A 16,810-nucleotide genomic window follows, 5' to 3' on the forward strand; every position below is an offset into this window, starting at 1 on the left:
CTCTTTTACAAAAATGTTGTCATGTTTGTTTCCGTTTTCAAAAGCAGCTAAACACCTTGTTTCTCTCCAACCTCCGTCCACTTGCCCAGTCCTCTGTTGCAGGCCGTGAGGTGCAGAATCGCTCTATCCGCAACTGCTTTTAACTGATAATAGTTAATCACCGCCTTTTGCAAAACAGCCTGTAATGTATTCTCTTGCTCTTCTGCTGGCCTGCTCTGTTCTCTTTCATTTTGATTTATAGCTCTACGCGTGGGTATGTTAATGGAAAAACCTTGAAGGGACAGATTGTGTACGCTCAGACAGCCACTTCAGGACGAATATGCGTTTAGCTGCTTAGATTTCCATGTATGTACTGCATTATGGCTCAGCGGAGCAAGTGGGGCGTGCATTTAATTTAGTAAATGTCTTTCCTAACCTGTCACAGTGCTGCTTGTTTTTGCTAGAGCATATGCGTTGATGGGGGCTGTTGATTCAGCAAAAATATCGATAGCCAGTAGAGCTGATCAAATGCTCCAGAAATAGTTTATCACATAAATAATTCAGTGACTGTTGCCGTTTCTTATCACATAATGTGTTTGGCCACTTGGAGGTTGGTGTGCTGCTGTGCAGAAGCTTGCTGAGGGGGCTGTTCTGCTTCACTCACTTTTGTGCAGGTACAAAGGTTTCCTGTGCTCCTCCCGGGCGGTAGAGGTGGGGAGGTGAGAGCCTGGAAGGTCTGGCAAAGGCTTGAAGTCCTCTTAAAACAATCCCCAGTTGGAGCCCTCCAGTGAGCGAAGCCATAGAGAGCCCCTGAGAGCCACTAACAGCGCACGTTAAAGATGTTACCGTTCCTTTTTGCCCACCAGTTAGACGCTGCCACAGTTGTGCCGGTAGAAGGGATCATGGAATGTGCGCTGGGTGGTGACTTCAGGTAAACCAGCTGGCTGGGCCCAAAGCTGGGCTCGCGCAACCTCCGGGGCCGAGAGAGCCGTGGGAGCGGTAGGTAACCTCCAGTAGAAGCCAGCAGGTCCACCGGTTGTTCGGGGAGTGGGCGTCTGGCCGTGTTGCAGCACAGGGTTGCACACAGCTCCACCAGCAACAAACCAGTTTAATAAGTTCTCCTGCACTCCAGTAATCCATTCTTGCCCCCTGCCACAGCAGCTGTAGAAATCAAGAAATTTAGTTTCAAAAGTGCGTGGCAGGTCTTTTTGTTTGGGCGAAGAGATTGCGTGTCTCGTGTTTTTCTACAGAAAGTTTGTTTGCTGTCTGATGTGACACATTTGTACTTGTGTCAGGGCTTGTGGGGTTTGGTTTTGGGTTTTTTTTTTTGTTTGTTTTCCGGGCCAGGTAAGTTATTCACTTAATGCTTAGGTTAATTATACAAGTAAAACCTTCTATGATACTGATAAATGGATTATATATCAAATACTGAGGGCACTGTGTAAAAGTGCACTGAAGAAAGATCTTTTGTTATCTTTCACCTGCAGTTGTCCCTGTCACCTGCCAGATTTGACAGGGTCTCCCCACGAGAGCAGCGTTTTCCCTTCCCCAGTGCTGGAGTCGGTTTGCTGGGGATATGCAACATCAAAACACCTTCTGATGCTGGTGGGTGGCTGGGGTGTTGATCTTGGTAAAGGTAGGCAGTAACAGGGACAGGTATGTTGGGAGTGGCAGGGAGACCCCCAAGACTTTGGATTTTTTTCCAGAGAAATCTTTGAACTGTGTAGCGTTCGCTACATATCAAGGTGCCACGCTTAGATCACTGGTCGGCCCGGACCAGGGAAAGAGGCGGATAACACACACAGTCTGAGCGCCAACTTCCCCCTTTTATTGCGCAGTTAATTCCTTTTATACTAACAAGGGGAGGCGGGATCACAGGTACATCACAAGGCTGCGACTAACCCTCTAACTTTCCGTGACATCGCGAGATCTTCCCAACGCCGAACCCTACAGAACTGCATTTGAAATAGTTGGCTTATCCCTCCTCTAGTAGTTGTCTGCTGGGCAGTACTTTTACCGCATGAACATCTACAGTGAAAATCCCAGTTTCCCTTTCAGAAGTGAAAGATCAGGCCTGCAAATCTGTCTAGGATGATAACTTGCCTGTGCATGGTCAATTTGCATTGCAGATGCGGTTTCCTCACAAGCCAAGGGCTGGAAGGCAGGCTGTTCTCCACAGGCATCCCGCCGTCCCCTCACCCATCCTTGCCTGTTGTGCACCACCTTGTCCCTCAAGCACTACAGCTTCTCCAGGCAGCCTCTGCAGTATTTTAACCCAGCGCTTCTTAGGATGGTGAGTGGCCAAAGCAGCCGGTTAACCCCTGCTCTGCCAGCCCAGCACTGTTTCCTTGGCGTCGAGAGACCTCCTAGCTGGTCGCCAGTGGAAGTGTTGGTTTCTGCAGTACTTTAGATACATCCACTCTTGCATCCTTTTTGAAACAGTCATTACGGAGATGTGGGTCCCCTTAGATCCACGAAGAAAGGTTGTGGTGAGCAGAGAATGTGAAGCCGTGATCCTGGCCGTGCTCCAGGACGCTGTCATTGGTGTGTGGAGCTTAGGAGGCACCGTCAACAGGATCGCCTCCCGTGAGGCTGTTCTTTTCCGTGGCCATCTATTTCACATGGAAGAAGGGGGGAGAGGAGGCTTCTCTTGAAGGGCTCCAGGATGCGCTGTGGTCTGAAGGCTCTGCTTCGCCGCCTGCCTTGGGAGGGCTCTCGGGGCGCTTCTTCAGCTGGGGACCTGCAGAGCAGCCTGCTCCTCAGCCCCGTCAGCGCTGCCGCCGCCGTCGTGGTGGTTCGGTGGGAAGTTCTGGGGCGAAGGACAGGGCTGTTCTTGCAGTGGGCTGGTGTGGGTGTGTTTTCACGGTGCCGGCGCTCTGGTGGCAATGTTCCCCACTCCACCCTTGGCTTCTCGTCCCGGCTTCTGGAACTGAGCGAACCTCCCCTCGTGGTGACGCAACTGCGCGTGGGACTCTGCGCCAAGCGGGTCTGCAGTTAAAGCAAACACAAAACTGGTTTTATCTTTCTTGCTTTTAATGTGATTAATTTTAAGACCCAGATCTGTTCCTCAGTTCGTGAAGCCCCCTAAAAAGTTCTGTCACTGACAGCCCAAGGGGCAGCCTGGTGTGAGGTGAGACGGAGATGTCAGCCCCTTCTGCTGCCCAAGTGGGGTGAACTCTACCTCGCTGCGGAACCAGACGGGATTTTCATCTGCTTGGTGACTGATGATCCCCAGGTTACGTGGACCTTATGGTAGGTGGACCTCACGGTGAGAGTTTCCATGGCAGTTTGCCCTGCTCATACCATCTTGTGCACTGAGAATTCAGCAAATTGTTTGGCGAAGGAAGGATTTAGAAGTCACGAGCCAAGAGCTAAATGTCTCCTGACGTTACCTCAGTGCCTGTAACCACCACTCATCACGTGCCTCTTGGCTCTTAGTGAGGTGGGATTCAGCCCTCTCTTAATGCGCTGGACTGTGTGGGGAGAGCAAGGGGGAGCTGCAGCCTGTGGGTGTTTCACGTACTGAAATGTGACTCAAGGTGCAGCTCAGTGCCATGTTTTCTTTAGCAACAAAACCTTTTGACAAAACAAACCAAAGGCACTTGACAAAACTATTGCCGCTCCAACAGCCTGGACTTTCCCTCATGCCACTTTGCTGATAGACCTAACCTGTGGGGCCACAGCGTAAGTGGGAGTACTGAAATAATCAGACATCAAAAAAAAAACCCCAACCAAACCCAAACCTTTTAAAAAGAGGAAAATTTGTTACTGAACTAAAAAACTCCTTCATTTGTGAACTGTATTGTCCCTCAGCATCTGGCAGCTTTGTAAAGCAGTAGAGGGCCTTACTGGCCTTGCAAGTGCGCGCCTGAGGAATCTGTCTCCACCCTGAAACCCGGGGGAGGAGAGGAGGCACTGTGTTTCTGGCAAAGCTTCCTTCATGTATTTACATTTTCTGCTGAGACAAATTGCCTGTAATGGCCAAATCTGAGTGATTCAGTTCATTTGGGTTTTTTGTTTTTCCCTCCAGCCTCGTGGTAGTTCTGCAGTGCCGCACAGGGATGCAGATCTGAGGCTGTTTATATATTGCTTACTTCTGCAGTTTATCACAATCCTTCTTGATCTTTCCTCCCGCCGGTGAAGCGATGCTTAAATATCTGTTGCACGGCAAGCATTCAATTGTTAGGGTCAATTTGTTGTTAATAGCTGAGGAGACTATGCTGGACTACCTCAGCATCCCTAGGGAGCGGTACTAACTCTGTTGGTCGTAGTTGGGAAAATCCCTCTAAAACCTGGTTGTGATGCCACTCTTAAGGCTAGACTGGTAAATGAGGCAGGTGAGCTTAGATGAGCACCGCGGTGGTTCGTCAAGGCTGGAGCTGATGCCCTGCTTCCTCAGGTAGATGTTTTGGAGCTGTTGTTGAACTTGCCCCTTTGCCACGCAGTCTTGTCCCACCCTGCGGTGCCAGGTCTCCCTCTCCGGAGGCAGCAGCACGTGTGGAGTGAGGGCAGTAGTCACAGCAGGGATCCTCCTCTGGTTCCACTGGCTTCTCCCACAGCCTTTACGTTAGGGTGGCTCTGCCGGTCCCAAAGGCTGCCTGAAATCAAATGCTTGGGACAAAGCGTGGCACACAGATGTGCCAGGTGAGCTGGTCTGGAGGCTCTGAAGTGGGATCCGGCTTCTGTTGAGAAATCATGCCTGAGAAGGGACCCGCTTGCAAGACTAAAGTTTACAGGACAAGGTGTGAAGCACATAGGCAGACATCGCTGAAGACATCCAAAGTCACACTCCAGAAGGTATGTTGTTATTTGGACTTGCAACTTACTTCCAAGATGTTACTTCAGCCAGGATTTTATTTTTCTTTTATCTTAGTGGATGAATGAACATCTTTCTCTCACGAGAATGTATGGTACTAGGCAGACAGGCGTTACCTCTCTGGACTGATACTAATTTGGGCAGTGCCAGGTTTTTCATTGTCACAACAAAGGGTCTTATGCGGCATGAAAATGAGATGAAATCTGCTACCTTCTCCATCATCAACTTCAGCAATAAGTGCAGCATCCACCAAGGACTGTGAGTCCTGGCATCCATTCTGTGAAAAGTAGTGATGCTGCAAGGCCATACCAGGTAGGTTACGCACAGGTTACTTAACCCAGCAATAGTGAGGGAAAACTGGCTCGAACATGAGAAGGTCATGTTGTGTTGCTTCTCTGGTTTCCCAAGCTAAGGCCCACTGTGTGTCCCTGAAAGACCTAGGTAAAGCTAAAATTAAGCCAGTCGGATAAATATTTATAGTAGATATGTTAGGCTATAATTCTCAAGGGGTCTGATTGCTCTCTCTGTGCTCTGAAATGTACCAAAGGGGAAATAATAGCATTATAAATACAGTTGTGTTTAGCTAGGTCATTACCTTAGGGGTGTTTGTGGTCATTCTCTAGGGACTAGAGTTGCAGCGGTGAAAAAAATTAACAGGGAACTGAAAAACCAGTAGAGGGTGATCCCTTTGCAAACGATACTTTGGTTGTGAGGCTTCAGTTACGCAATGATTCACCATTACAGTAGTGATCAGGTTTAAAGTCCTTGTATGTGCAAGTCATGGCAGCAACCAGTGCAGTGTTCGTACAGGCTGGTCAGACCATTTTGTTGCAGGTTTCTTTGGACAAACCTTGGCCATCAGCTCTTTTGGTTTGTTTGTGGTGTATGGTGGTGGGGTTTTTTTAATTTCTTTTTCCTTACATTAGAAAAATAGAACAGTGCACAAGATTTTGAGGATTCAGACAAAAATAATAAATTTTTTAATGTAATTTTCCAACTGTCAGTTTTCCACAGCAATTTTACTTAGACATCTTCCAAAGTACTTAATATCTATACACAGACAAAGTGCAACTTTCTGTAGTAAAGGAGTTTTCTTTTGATTTGGTTTTGCTCTTTCCCTTTATAGAAGCAAAGCTCGGTGTACTGCTGAGTATGTGCTTCCCCTTGGAACAGGCTGCTCCAATTTCAGTAATAAAGTGGGTAGAGTTTGCAAGAATTAAAACCAGCTTGCACAGAAAGTAAAAGGACCTAACTTTCATAAACCCATGATCCCCAGCTTCTGTGGGAAAAAACTTCAAGGTTAACATGCTGCTCCTTTGACCGAGAAGTTCCTGGTATGTGAAAGTCTTGCTGGGAAATGTTTAGTTTTTAATTTGGTCCGATCGTCCCCCCACGGGGAAGGGAGGCTGGCTCCCCGTGTTAGGAATGTGGGGGTGTGCCTCCTGCCCGCGGCTGCACAAGCCTTTCTGCTTGTGTATCGGGAAGCACTCTCCAGAAGAGTCAGGAGGGAGTTGTGCAGAACGATGCTTGCTTTATTTTCCGAGGGGGAAGCCAGAGACATGCGGGGACTCTTTATCCAGCCTTTTTCCTCTCTGGTAACTTGACCCCATGTTATCTCCTTAATGTCATTTAGTCTGCACTTGTTAGACCTTAGCAACCTCGCTGCTTTAATTCCTATTTTGGTATACTTAACTCTGAACTTAAGTTTCTGCAGTATAGCAGCCTTTATAGCAGTGGAGCAGTTTTGCGTAAGCATATATTGTTTAGCCTACACGTGACACCAACACTGAAATAAATCTGTCTAGATGATCCACTTATAGTGTTTTACTCTATGCAGACAGTACACGGGGTATATTTAGGGTCATGACTATATTTAGTACCTCATTCTGAAACATCTGACAGCCAAAAGGTCTGGGTTGTGGGGACTTTGGCTTTTGAGTATCAACAGCAAGCTGAAACTTTCTCCTGTGTCATCAGTGTTTGGGCTACATAAACAGCAAAGAATTGGTTCTGCTTTAATTTGTCATCACTCCATTGTTGATTTTCAGCTTCTCTGTGACAATAGGAGCTCTGGAAGAGAAGGAATAAAATCTCTTTCCTTTGCCGAATGCAGTAGTAACAATGTGGAACAAGTAAGCGGACAGCGTGTGCTGTGAGCTCCGTTCTGGCCTGGAAACCCTGGGGTGTTCAACCTGTAGTCCCAGTGTAGCTGAATATGCATAGATCTGTGATTATCGGTGTGGTGGAGAAGTACCCTGTAACAGGGACTCATCAACTTGCCCTCACCTGGAAAGAGAATTTCATTTCTCTACTGTAAATCATGTTTGGCACAAGTTTCATCTAGTTTCATCATTCATCTTCACACCTAACTTCCTACGCTCTTTTTCCTTTGACCTCTGTTTCGGATCTTTCTCTTGTGGTTGTGTATTGTTGTGTTGAATGGGCGGCTGCAGTCACTCCCCAAACACCTGCTGAGCTCTGGAAATTTTATCACAGATCAGTCAGCATCACATGGTGGGACTAGATTATACTAAAACAAAATCCTCTTTATTTCTCTTTTTTTTTTCTCCCCCCCCCCCCCCGGTGAATAGCTGAAAATAGTCTTGTTCAAACAGACTTCCCACAGGAGCCTGTATGAGTCTGGCAGACACTAGAGATTGAATAAGTGCTTCATGATTTGGTTTTGACTTAATAGTTCATATCAGCATTTGAAAAAAAAAAAAAAAAAAACCAACAAAAAAAACTAAACCCAAAACCACTACCCCTTCTTCACTGAAGAGCTTTCAGCTTTGTGCCTGACACCTGCATTTATCTGATCATGTACAAGACGACTGATTTTCATGCAATTTCCTTCTAATGTCAAGCCATAAAGGAGCCTGCAGTCTGATCCCAGAAGACCTTACCCAGCACTGTCTGCTGGCTGCAGCAAACAGTGATTTCTTGCAAATAATTAAATCTCTGGGGAGCATCAATAACTGGGTTGCTAATACCGCATTTGGATAAGAAGGAGGAACTGTAGGTGATGCAGGAGAATTACTTCGAAGAATCTGCTGTCTTTCTAAAGCACTTTCTAACTGAGGGCAGATGCCTACCAAATCTTTCTCTTGCCAGCTAAATTTAGGGCTGAAATTGCTTTCTACTGTAGAGCTTCAGGAGGTCCAGCCCTCCGTGAGCACATCAGCTTGTTGCTCCAGTCATCTTCTGGATTGGTGCAGGCTAAGGCTGTGATCAGACATATCCCAAAGTACCCCAGACCTGGCATGCTCTCCCCACTCCTGGCTGCCTTTAGCTGCAGGTACCAGGGCAAGAGCTGGAGTCGAAGCTTTCTTGGCAGGCTCAGCCTATTCCCATCCCTGCTCCGGGCAGCCCCATGCTCAAAGCCCACGGACACGGTGCGTAACAGGCTTCCCCGAGCGTGTACTCACACTTGCCCCTCACAGCAGGAGTGGAAGCTTACTGGATGGATGCATTTTGAGCCTTCAGTTGGAGCAGGAGTGCTTAGCTCCCCTCCTGAAACTGTTGTGTTTCAGAAGAGCTAAACGCTCGCAGCTTCTGCCACAGCTAATGGGAGCTGCAGTAAGAGCTCAGCACTCATGGAAATCGAGCCTTCAATTGCACTCTTGGGAATGAAAAGAGATGGCTTATCCTGCCGTGAACCTTTAAAAGCCCTGGTAGTGCAGTGGAAGTGGTTTGTAATAGCAGGAATTCATTTGTTAATAAATTTCCCCTTGCTTGTCCTGTCATTAATTCAGCAGGCTTCCAGTGTGAGCCTCTGCTGCAAGGTGGCTGGTGCTTGGGGACCTCGGTAGGATCACGGTTCTGAAAAACAAGCTTCCTAGCTCGTTTCAGTATAGATGGGGTAACAGACGTACCTATTTACTGGCTCGATTAGCAGCTTGTTTCCTTCTGGAGTATATGCTGTACGTAAAGAATAGCAACTGTAGTATTTTTAAGAGAGTTAAGTTTAAAGAAAATACATAGAAAAGAGGGATTGACTACAAAACACCAACAGGCAACAGTCTTGCACAGGCAGGGAGAAGAAAAATGTTTGAATGGGATTCCCTGATTACCGAGGAAATCCCAAACTGTATGGTTTTGTATTTTTGATATATGAAATAGCAAGGTGTGGATCTGGAAGGCAGAGGGCTCTGGGCACTCTTCAGCCTCGCCCAGGTCTCGTCCCGCCAGGAAGAGCGCTCGTCGCTCCTGCAGCCCGCTGCGCAGCGGCAGCGGCCAGCACGTGTGCCCTCCTGCCCCGCAGGCAGAGCAAGTGGCTGCAGCTGTGCAGCGTCACCTCGAGCCATCCATCGGGCTTCTCGGGGCGGCAGGGGACGTGCATCCACATCCTGGGGACTTCGGTTCCCAGTCCAGCATCTTAGTGCAAACCCGTCGTGGGTGGCAGTTGACTGCTGAACTGGGAACTGAGCTGACCCAGATGCAGACCCAGGAGCGGCATTCTCCAGGAGAGACCAGGGAGGTGGCTAAGGAGGGTAACGCGTCTTTGCGGGGCTGCAGCCGGCTCCGCTGGAGCTCATCGGCTGGAGCCCAGAGTCAGGCTGCTCTCCCTCACTTCTGGCTCTTGCTGCTGCACTTTCTGTTCTTGAATTTTCCTGTAACTTGTCTCTCCTGCCTATTTTTGGTCTCTTTATCATCTGCCACAATCCCACTGCAGCCCGGCTGTTTGCCGCAGGGGGACCCCTCGCTTAACCTTCACCACATTTGGGGACGTTATGGAAATCGTTTGCTCTGGCAGGAGGCAGAGTTTGCTGTTTGGTCTGTCACGGTGGTGGGTTTTGTGCAGAGTGAATGACGGCTGGCCTTTTTGCTCCGCTGCACAGCGTGGAATTGACTAGAACTTGTTTTATAATTAAGCTATAAGACAAGACATGCCATGTGCTTCTGGGTAACTGAAACATGCTGCGGGTGATGGTAGTTCTGAGGCAAAAGGATAAAGTGACTTCAATGTAATACTCGCCTGCCTGAAGTGTATTGCCAGAGCCTGTAGTATTTTTATAATAATCATGCTTAATGCTGAGTACTTAGCACTCTTCATCTTCAAAGCACCTTGCAAACATTAACTAATTAATTGGCGCAACAGCCCAGTGAGGGAGGTGAGACCGGGGAGAGGGTGTTAAAAGCAGAGCAGGTCCTTGGGGGAGAATTAAGTGGGTAAGGTAGATAATGTCTTATTGCGTGACCATTTTAGCACAATGGAAGAACCCAAAGTGAAACGTGCGAGTCGGACGAATGCCATTCTTGCGTGTTAGCCAGGCAGGGAGGAGAGGACCCGACCCCCGCTCCGGGAGGCCCAGGTGCGCACCGAGCGCCGAACCGTCGAGGGCCGTGCAGCGCTGCCTTCGCAGGCTGTTACTCCAGGGCTCTTTGTGCACGTCAGGGCTAGGTTTTATAGTGCGCATCTAGAAATGCCACAACATAAAGAGGTCTGTTTGCAAAATGAAGCTGAGACTTCCATTGAATTCTGTAGCTTTTCTGACTTGGTAGAACCCTGTACTTTCCTCGATGAGAAATAGCTGAAGTCTCCTGACTTTAGGAGTGATCTATGCATGACATCTTTGCTTGAGGGAGAGGAAGGCAGAGCAGGACTGGTGTTCCTGGAAGAGGTGGGAGTATTCAGTTATTTATGGTTAAGTCTTTTGAAAGAAATGAAATGGTATTATACCAGAGTAACTCATTGCATCTCACCTGGTTTTTATCCTCTCTTGAAAATAAAGAGTTAAACGTGTACTCAGAAATTTCAGAAGTGGTGTTTCTTTCGTTAGTTTGTTTTGAGTAAGTCTCGCTCTTAAAAACTAGGGAGTGTTAGGAAGTTAGTGGCGGTTTCAGAATGGCTTGTCCATTTGAAACATGGAGAGGTGCTGCAGAGCCTCTCCAACAGGCAACAGATCCCTCTGGGAAAGGATGGCAAAGCAGAGGCACTGGCATTGAAGCCTTGCGCTGTGTCATGGTCACAAGTGGAAATCAAGCAAGTTTCATAAGTGGAAATCAACTCCAAAGCAAAGTAGGGCATAACCTTGTTTTCCTTTACGGTTTCTGTTTGTACCGAATTAGTGCCCCGGCTGTCAGACCAGGGCTCTGTCACATGTAGTGCTGCAGGCATGACTGCAGGGCTTTGGCCAGGGAGAGCTGTCAGCTGTGCCTGGTTCAGGTGCAACTTTTTTTCATGATCCACATTCAAGAGAAAAGCATCAACATCTTTTTGGGTGCTGTGATTTGGCTACTGCCATGTCCTTTATTGGGACTGACCTTAAATTCAGCTTCAAACAGCGCCTTGTACACAGCACTGCCTGTGCCTGCTGGGCCAGGTCTAACGTGGGGGGCACGGGCGAGAGCTCTCTCCCCCCTGCCGCTGGCTGAAGTCCAGGTACAGCGCGGATGGCCCTGCCGGTGCTGGCACCGTGGCTACTCTGCTGCCCGTAGGCAGGGAGAACCGATGGAGTGTGTTGATGTGGGAATGCAACAGTGGGGAGGAAATACGGGTGATCCTCCGGACATTGGGGAAGTTTTGCAAAAGTCAACTCTGGTGTGGGAAAGGGGAGAGGCAGCGAGGAGGGCTGTACACAGGAGACAATTTGGTGTTTCACAGTTGATCTTGTCAGTCGGTTTTGGTGCTGATAAGTTCCTGCTTGTGCACAGCTATTAGCGAGCATTTACAGTTAAACAGTGAAGAGATGGCTCTTACAGTCAAATAAAATTGAATTCTCTGCAGGCCCTTATCATGCTCAACTTAACAAGCCCTTTGGCCCTGAGTCCTTTACAAAGGTGAAGGGAGGCAGCCTCCCGCGTCCCCTGCAGTCAGGCTTGTGGCTGGAGGGAAACACCAGCGTGGTTTGTCCGTGTGGTAATAGAAAGTCCAGAGCTTCTCATCTTGGAGTAGATCCAAGAGCTCTTGCGCTTTACGCACAAGCCCATCTTTGGAAGGACATGCTGTTTCCTGATACTCCTGGAAAACAGTTTTCTGCCCTGAGATAATCAGAAGTCGTTAACCTTAGCTAGGATTTATCCAGACATCCCATTTACTACCAGTACCCATGCGGGAGTTGTGGGAACAGATGAGGCTGTCGATGTGCCAAATTCTTCCATGGGGCTCTTCAAGCCAGAGTAGGAGAGGCAGTCTCTGCTTTGCTCGTGTTATTTGAGGGAAGAGAGGAGGAAGAGGAGGAAGACAGAATGCAAAGTCTGTCTTTTCTTTCTTTCATTTGCATGTATTTTCTGGACGGATTTTCCCGCTCGGACTCAACATTAGTAAGCCCTTGTTTCCCGGTGTGTAATTGTTCTCTGCTGATAGAGGAGGAAGGCGGCTGTCGTCATGTGCAGTCGGTGAAATGGCCTCTGACATTTCTGTTAACTTGTTTAAACAAATACATCTCAAAACCAGTTCTGTTTAAGAGGGCAGTGCACAGTTAACTCTGTGTGTGCCAGTAAGTACTTGTATATGATGTTCTACTTTTTCAAGGAGGCATAGATATATATTCATAGAGCTCAAGCTCCAGGCAGCAGCTAATTTGGGGTTGTTTAGCAAGATGTAGCTCCATTACAAATAAGTTAACATGACTGCATTTTCTGCTGGTTGTGGAGTTTATCTTGCTCTTTAGATGAATATAGTGGAAATATTCTGTTTGCCTGTCCAGGCTTTCAGGTATTTTCATAAGTGTGGTCTTGTTTGTGGTAATTACATCATGATAGTCTTTTCTGGTTTTTAAGAGGGCTACAACAGAGAGCTATTACGAATAGACAAAAATTACCAAAGAAGCCTGTGACAGTGTTTAATAGCAACCTCTTTATGTCCTTCATTACTGCAGGCATGTAGTCTGCTTTCTCCCAACAAATTTGTGGTATCCTTTGATTAATCCCTTGGACTGCACACGTTTTAGTCTCGTGTTCATGCATGTCTCGGAGGGTGAAAGAAGCGTAGTCTGTGTAGAAGAAGCTGGGAATCAGGAGGTATTTTATGAATTTTTTTTCTGTCATTTTTGTTTCACTGACCAGTTCCAGTCTACCCAAGGGAGCTGCTGCCACCTCTCCAAGACCACATAAGGCCTGGATGTGAGGAGCAGTGTGCTCCAACTGAAGCCCCCTGTTTTCCATGCTCCTGAAACAACATGATGAGTTTCCAGATGACTGGCAAAAGGTTTCAAAGTGAAGTAATGCCCAGGCTTGCCCTGTTCCTGACATCCAACCCCCCCAGTTCTCACTCTGGCATCTCAGATGTTTTGTGAAATTCTAAAGCGTGTGCTGTACCCTGTGTGCAGCAGGTTTGCCGAGGGCTTTTGGAAAGTCCCTGACAAAGACCTTCCTTGGCGTGCTGAGATAGAGAAGTCTTTTAAGGATTGGGGTTAGCTAAATTGTGATAAGCTGCCGGAAGAGATTTTTAGGTTGCATTGAGCTCAAGGGAAAAAACTTTAATCCACAAATCATACCTCACTGAAGGAGGTTTTGTTTCGCGTAACTGGTCAAATGGCAGTTTGTCTGTGTTTTCATTTCCATTTAGACCTTAGGAAAAACACTGGCCTGTCTGAACCCTGGAAATGGTTGTACAGAGGCTGACGAAAGGAAGGACCTTCTCCCTTAGAGCAAGGAGCCACCAGACTCAGAGATGCATTTTGTAAAGGACAAAAAAATTACCCAGTTAGGGTGTGAATTCAGCCCGTTAATTGGGATCTGGAAAAGAGAACAGCGCAGAGAGCTGCTGGTGATAGCTGGTGGTCCAAGAGGAGATTTCTGTCCAGGTTTATGCTTGCTTTTGGACTAAGAGTGTTACTAATCACAGAAAGTCCCACTTGTGTTTCCATTGAAGTTTCTGTCCTCGTTCCTCCACCCTCAGGGGAAGCCCACAGAGATGTGGGTAACAGCTGTAAATATCCCCGTGTTTGAGGAGACGCTGCGTGGAAACGTTCTCCTGAAGCACATCAGACAGTGCAGGTGTCCTTAGCCTGTCAATTCTCCACTGAGACCACCAGCACAAGTCCGGTTTGTGAACCCAGTGTGCTAGTGGCTATGTGCCACACTGAGTAAGTCCTGGACAGGTTGTAGTCAGCCTGTGGGCCTTAGAGAGCTCTAGCTTGCATTTTTGCAAACGTTTAGCATTTAGTAGCTGTGTTTGTGCCCATAGGATCAATTTACATAAAGTGTTCAGCAGTCGGCATGATTTGCTCCTGTAGGAATCTATCTCTTTGATTCCTCTCCAGTGCCCATCGGCATAACTGGAGAATCTCTCCAAGAATCTCCTTGTGTTACCATTATTTTTAGCACTAAATTGCACTTTCTTCTCTGCCAGTTCAGTAATCCTTCCCAGAATGCATCCTCATTCTTGCTTCTTTTTTTCCCCATGCAAACATGACCAGCAAGCTTTCTAGCTAACCGACGTAACTTGCATGGCTTCAGATGACCTTGACATCAGAAAGAAGTGCTTGTGTTGCTGATAGTCTTGCATGTAAGTGTTTGACACAGTTAGTTATTCAGATGTTTGAGATGAGAAGAAATCCTGGGAGCGGAGCCTTTGCAGATACAGTTTGGATGAATCCAGGGAACCGAATTCTCTCCAGGGAACTGCCCGGGGGAGCAAAGCACGCCTGCAGAGATCTCCTCACCCCTCAGTGGTGCATCCGAGGTGGCTCACTGACAAGCATCAGGCAGGAGCGATGCTCCTGTGCCAGCTTCTGACTGCACGGTGTCACGCAGACACTTGAAGCTGATTATGTTTTGCCACCTAAGCACGTTTCCACGGTCCAAACCTCAGCTGATGTGGACAGGTTTCAGTTCCATGCGCATGTCTTTCCATTCCCAACGTGACCTCTGTGCCAGGGTTGGGAGAACTGCCCTCGGAAAACTAGCTGTCGGCTGACAATCCTCCCTGCAAACTGCTGATGAAGATCAACCCCTCTCAGAAGCAATATGAGCCCTGTGGAGATTTAGATGAGGAACAGCTGGCCATCGGGAGCTGGGCAGCCCGCTCCTCATGGACGCTGCCAGGAGGTGTGCTCCTGTCAAGGCTGTGCCTGCTAGGAACAGAAGTTGTAGGGGTCTAAAGGAGCTCGAAAAGCCCTGGGTGCGGTTGGGGGAGCTGGTGTGGAGGTTGCAGGCTGTACCCCGAGGACTCCTTGGCAGCTCTGATAATAGGAAAAAGGCAGCAGAGCTTCAGGGATTAGGAATACCATCTTCCAAGTGAGAGGAGCATGGTGCTGTAAATCCCCTTTTCCTGGCTCTTCAGGTGAAACTGCACTTTAGAAGTACCTTTTCTGAGGGTTGACCTGCAAACAGCTTTGCACCAGTGTAGCTGAAGGAGTGGCTTTAAACCAATACAGCACCAGTCCTGTCTGGACACTCACCTACTGAGAAGTGGTATACTTCTGCCTGGCTTGGACTGGGAGGGCTTTGGATATGGCTCATGGACAAATGCCGCCTTCCAGCTCCTGCCTTCACAGCAGAACCATTTGCTTTTACAGAGGTTTCCTCAGATCTGCCACTGGAGTTGCCCAACATCCTCCAGTCAAAATGAACTGGTTTTGGACCTACTGTTTGTATGTTTATACATATAGCTTCTGTGTACAGCTGGACTTGTAAAGTTTACAGCAACTGTTTTCCTATAGATGTTGCTTGCGACCTTCGCTAACAAAGACTAATACTTGCCAAGTGTTTCACAGCCCCCTAATAATATCTCAGCTTGAAGGGCTACATATTGGAGGCCTCTCCTGCGGCAACAGGTTTTGAAATTTGTGCTTTAACATCTTATTTCCAGTCTCTGGAGTGAGGTTTCCTGCTCAGTGCTGCAGGAACAATCACGGCTTGTATTTGATCCACGCTTCAAAGCGAGCCTTGTGCTGCAAGCCCTGCTGGTGTAACAGAGCCCGCTCAGGAGCCCCATGGCGGCACCGACCTCCATCCAAGAGCGGTGGTTCTGCCTACTGCAAATATCTGCAGTGGGGGCATCTTCAGGGGTAATCTGTGGTGGTGAGGTTTTCTGACAAAAATTTTTTAAAGGAGTTATCCAGTTTGCGTGGAGGGTTGGTAGCATGTCTTTTCCTTTATTGTCTTTGGGACTCAGCATGTGCTTGGAGCTCCACTCTTGCCAGGAGAATCCTCACTGGTTTTAGTAGATGGCCTTGGGGAAAAGACCTCGTGACTCTGTGCTTTGTTTTCCCTTTCTGTAAAATAGGGTTAGCGATGCCTCCCTCACTGTGGCACTGAATCCATCTTGTAGATAATGACATACTTCAAGGCGGCAGTTACTAAGTACAGACTGTCATTGTGGGATGAAGTCACATGGAGCTCTTTAGAAATGGAAAGAAAAGGGAAATCGCTTGATCTCTGATTTCTCTATTGTGAGTGATCTTTTTAGATAATATATCAAATCAGGAGCATTGCACTGAGATTACAGAGTAGTCTTTGGTCCCAGGTATTACTAAGTTCCTTCTTTTGCTGTTACAGCCCCATCTGGAGTGGTATGAAATGCAGCAAGTCACTTGTAACGTGTCTGGACAGGCAAAAGAAATAAAAAGACTAGTATTCTGGTAGGTCAGCAGATTTAAAGTCTGGCAGTTAAGTATGTCAGGCATACCTTGACCAGCTCTGTGCTGGTTAGTTCAGGTAAGACAGCACTCCAGTTCATCAGGACAACATGACGTTCAACACAGTATACACTTAGTCTGTGGTAAGACCTGATGATGTTGCAGGTAAATGCCTACTGTAACCCCAGCAGCTGTGCTTTAGTGAGAGGTGTCAGAAGTGTAAGTGAGCCCTAGAGCATCATGTCCTGTAAAACTTTGCTATTTTGAGATTACTGCTCTTGCAGTTGCCTTTGCATCCAGTTATATTGGTGCCTGCGAATATCGTCTAGCAACTCTGATTCATTCACTGTGTTTTCTTCTGGTAGCTGTTTCAATTGGCTTTTTTCTAATTTTAACTGTGTTTAAGCAGAAAACTTAAATGAGTTAGACCTATTATTTAGACACCGTGAGAGGTAAAGCTATAAAATAACGCAGTTTATTTTTCCTGTCC

The 16,810-nt window shown here is 47.5% G+C and overlaps 1 long non-coding RNA gene across 1 annotated transcript in view; it reads left to right on the forward strand.

Annotated features, from left to right (window-relative positions):
• Positions 1-16,810, forward strand: part of LOC142038514 (uncharacterized) — a 48,485-nt gene that overhangs the window by 182 nt on the left and 31,493 nt on the right. The window lies entirely within an intron of this gene.

This window comes from Buteo buteo, chromosome 13, assembly GCF_964188355.1.
Source record: "Buteo buteo chromosome 13, bButBut1.hap1.1, whole genome shotgun sequence".
NCBI lineage: Eukaryota > Metazoa > Chordata > Aves > Accipitriformes > Accipitridae > Buteo > Buteo buteo.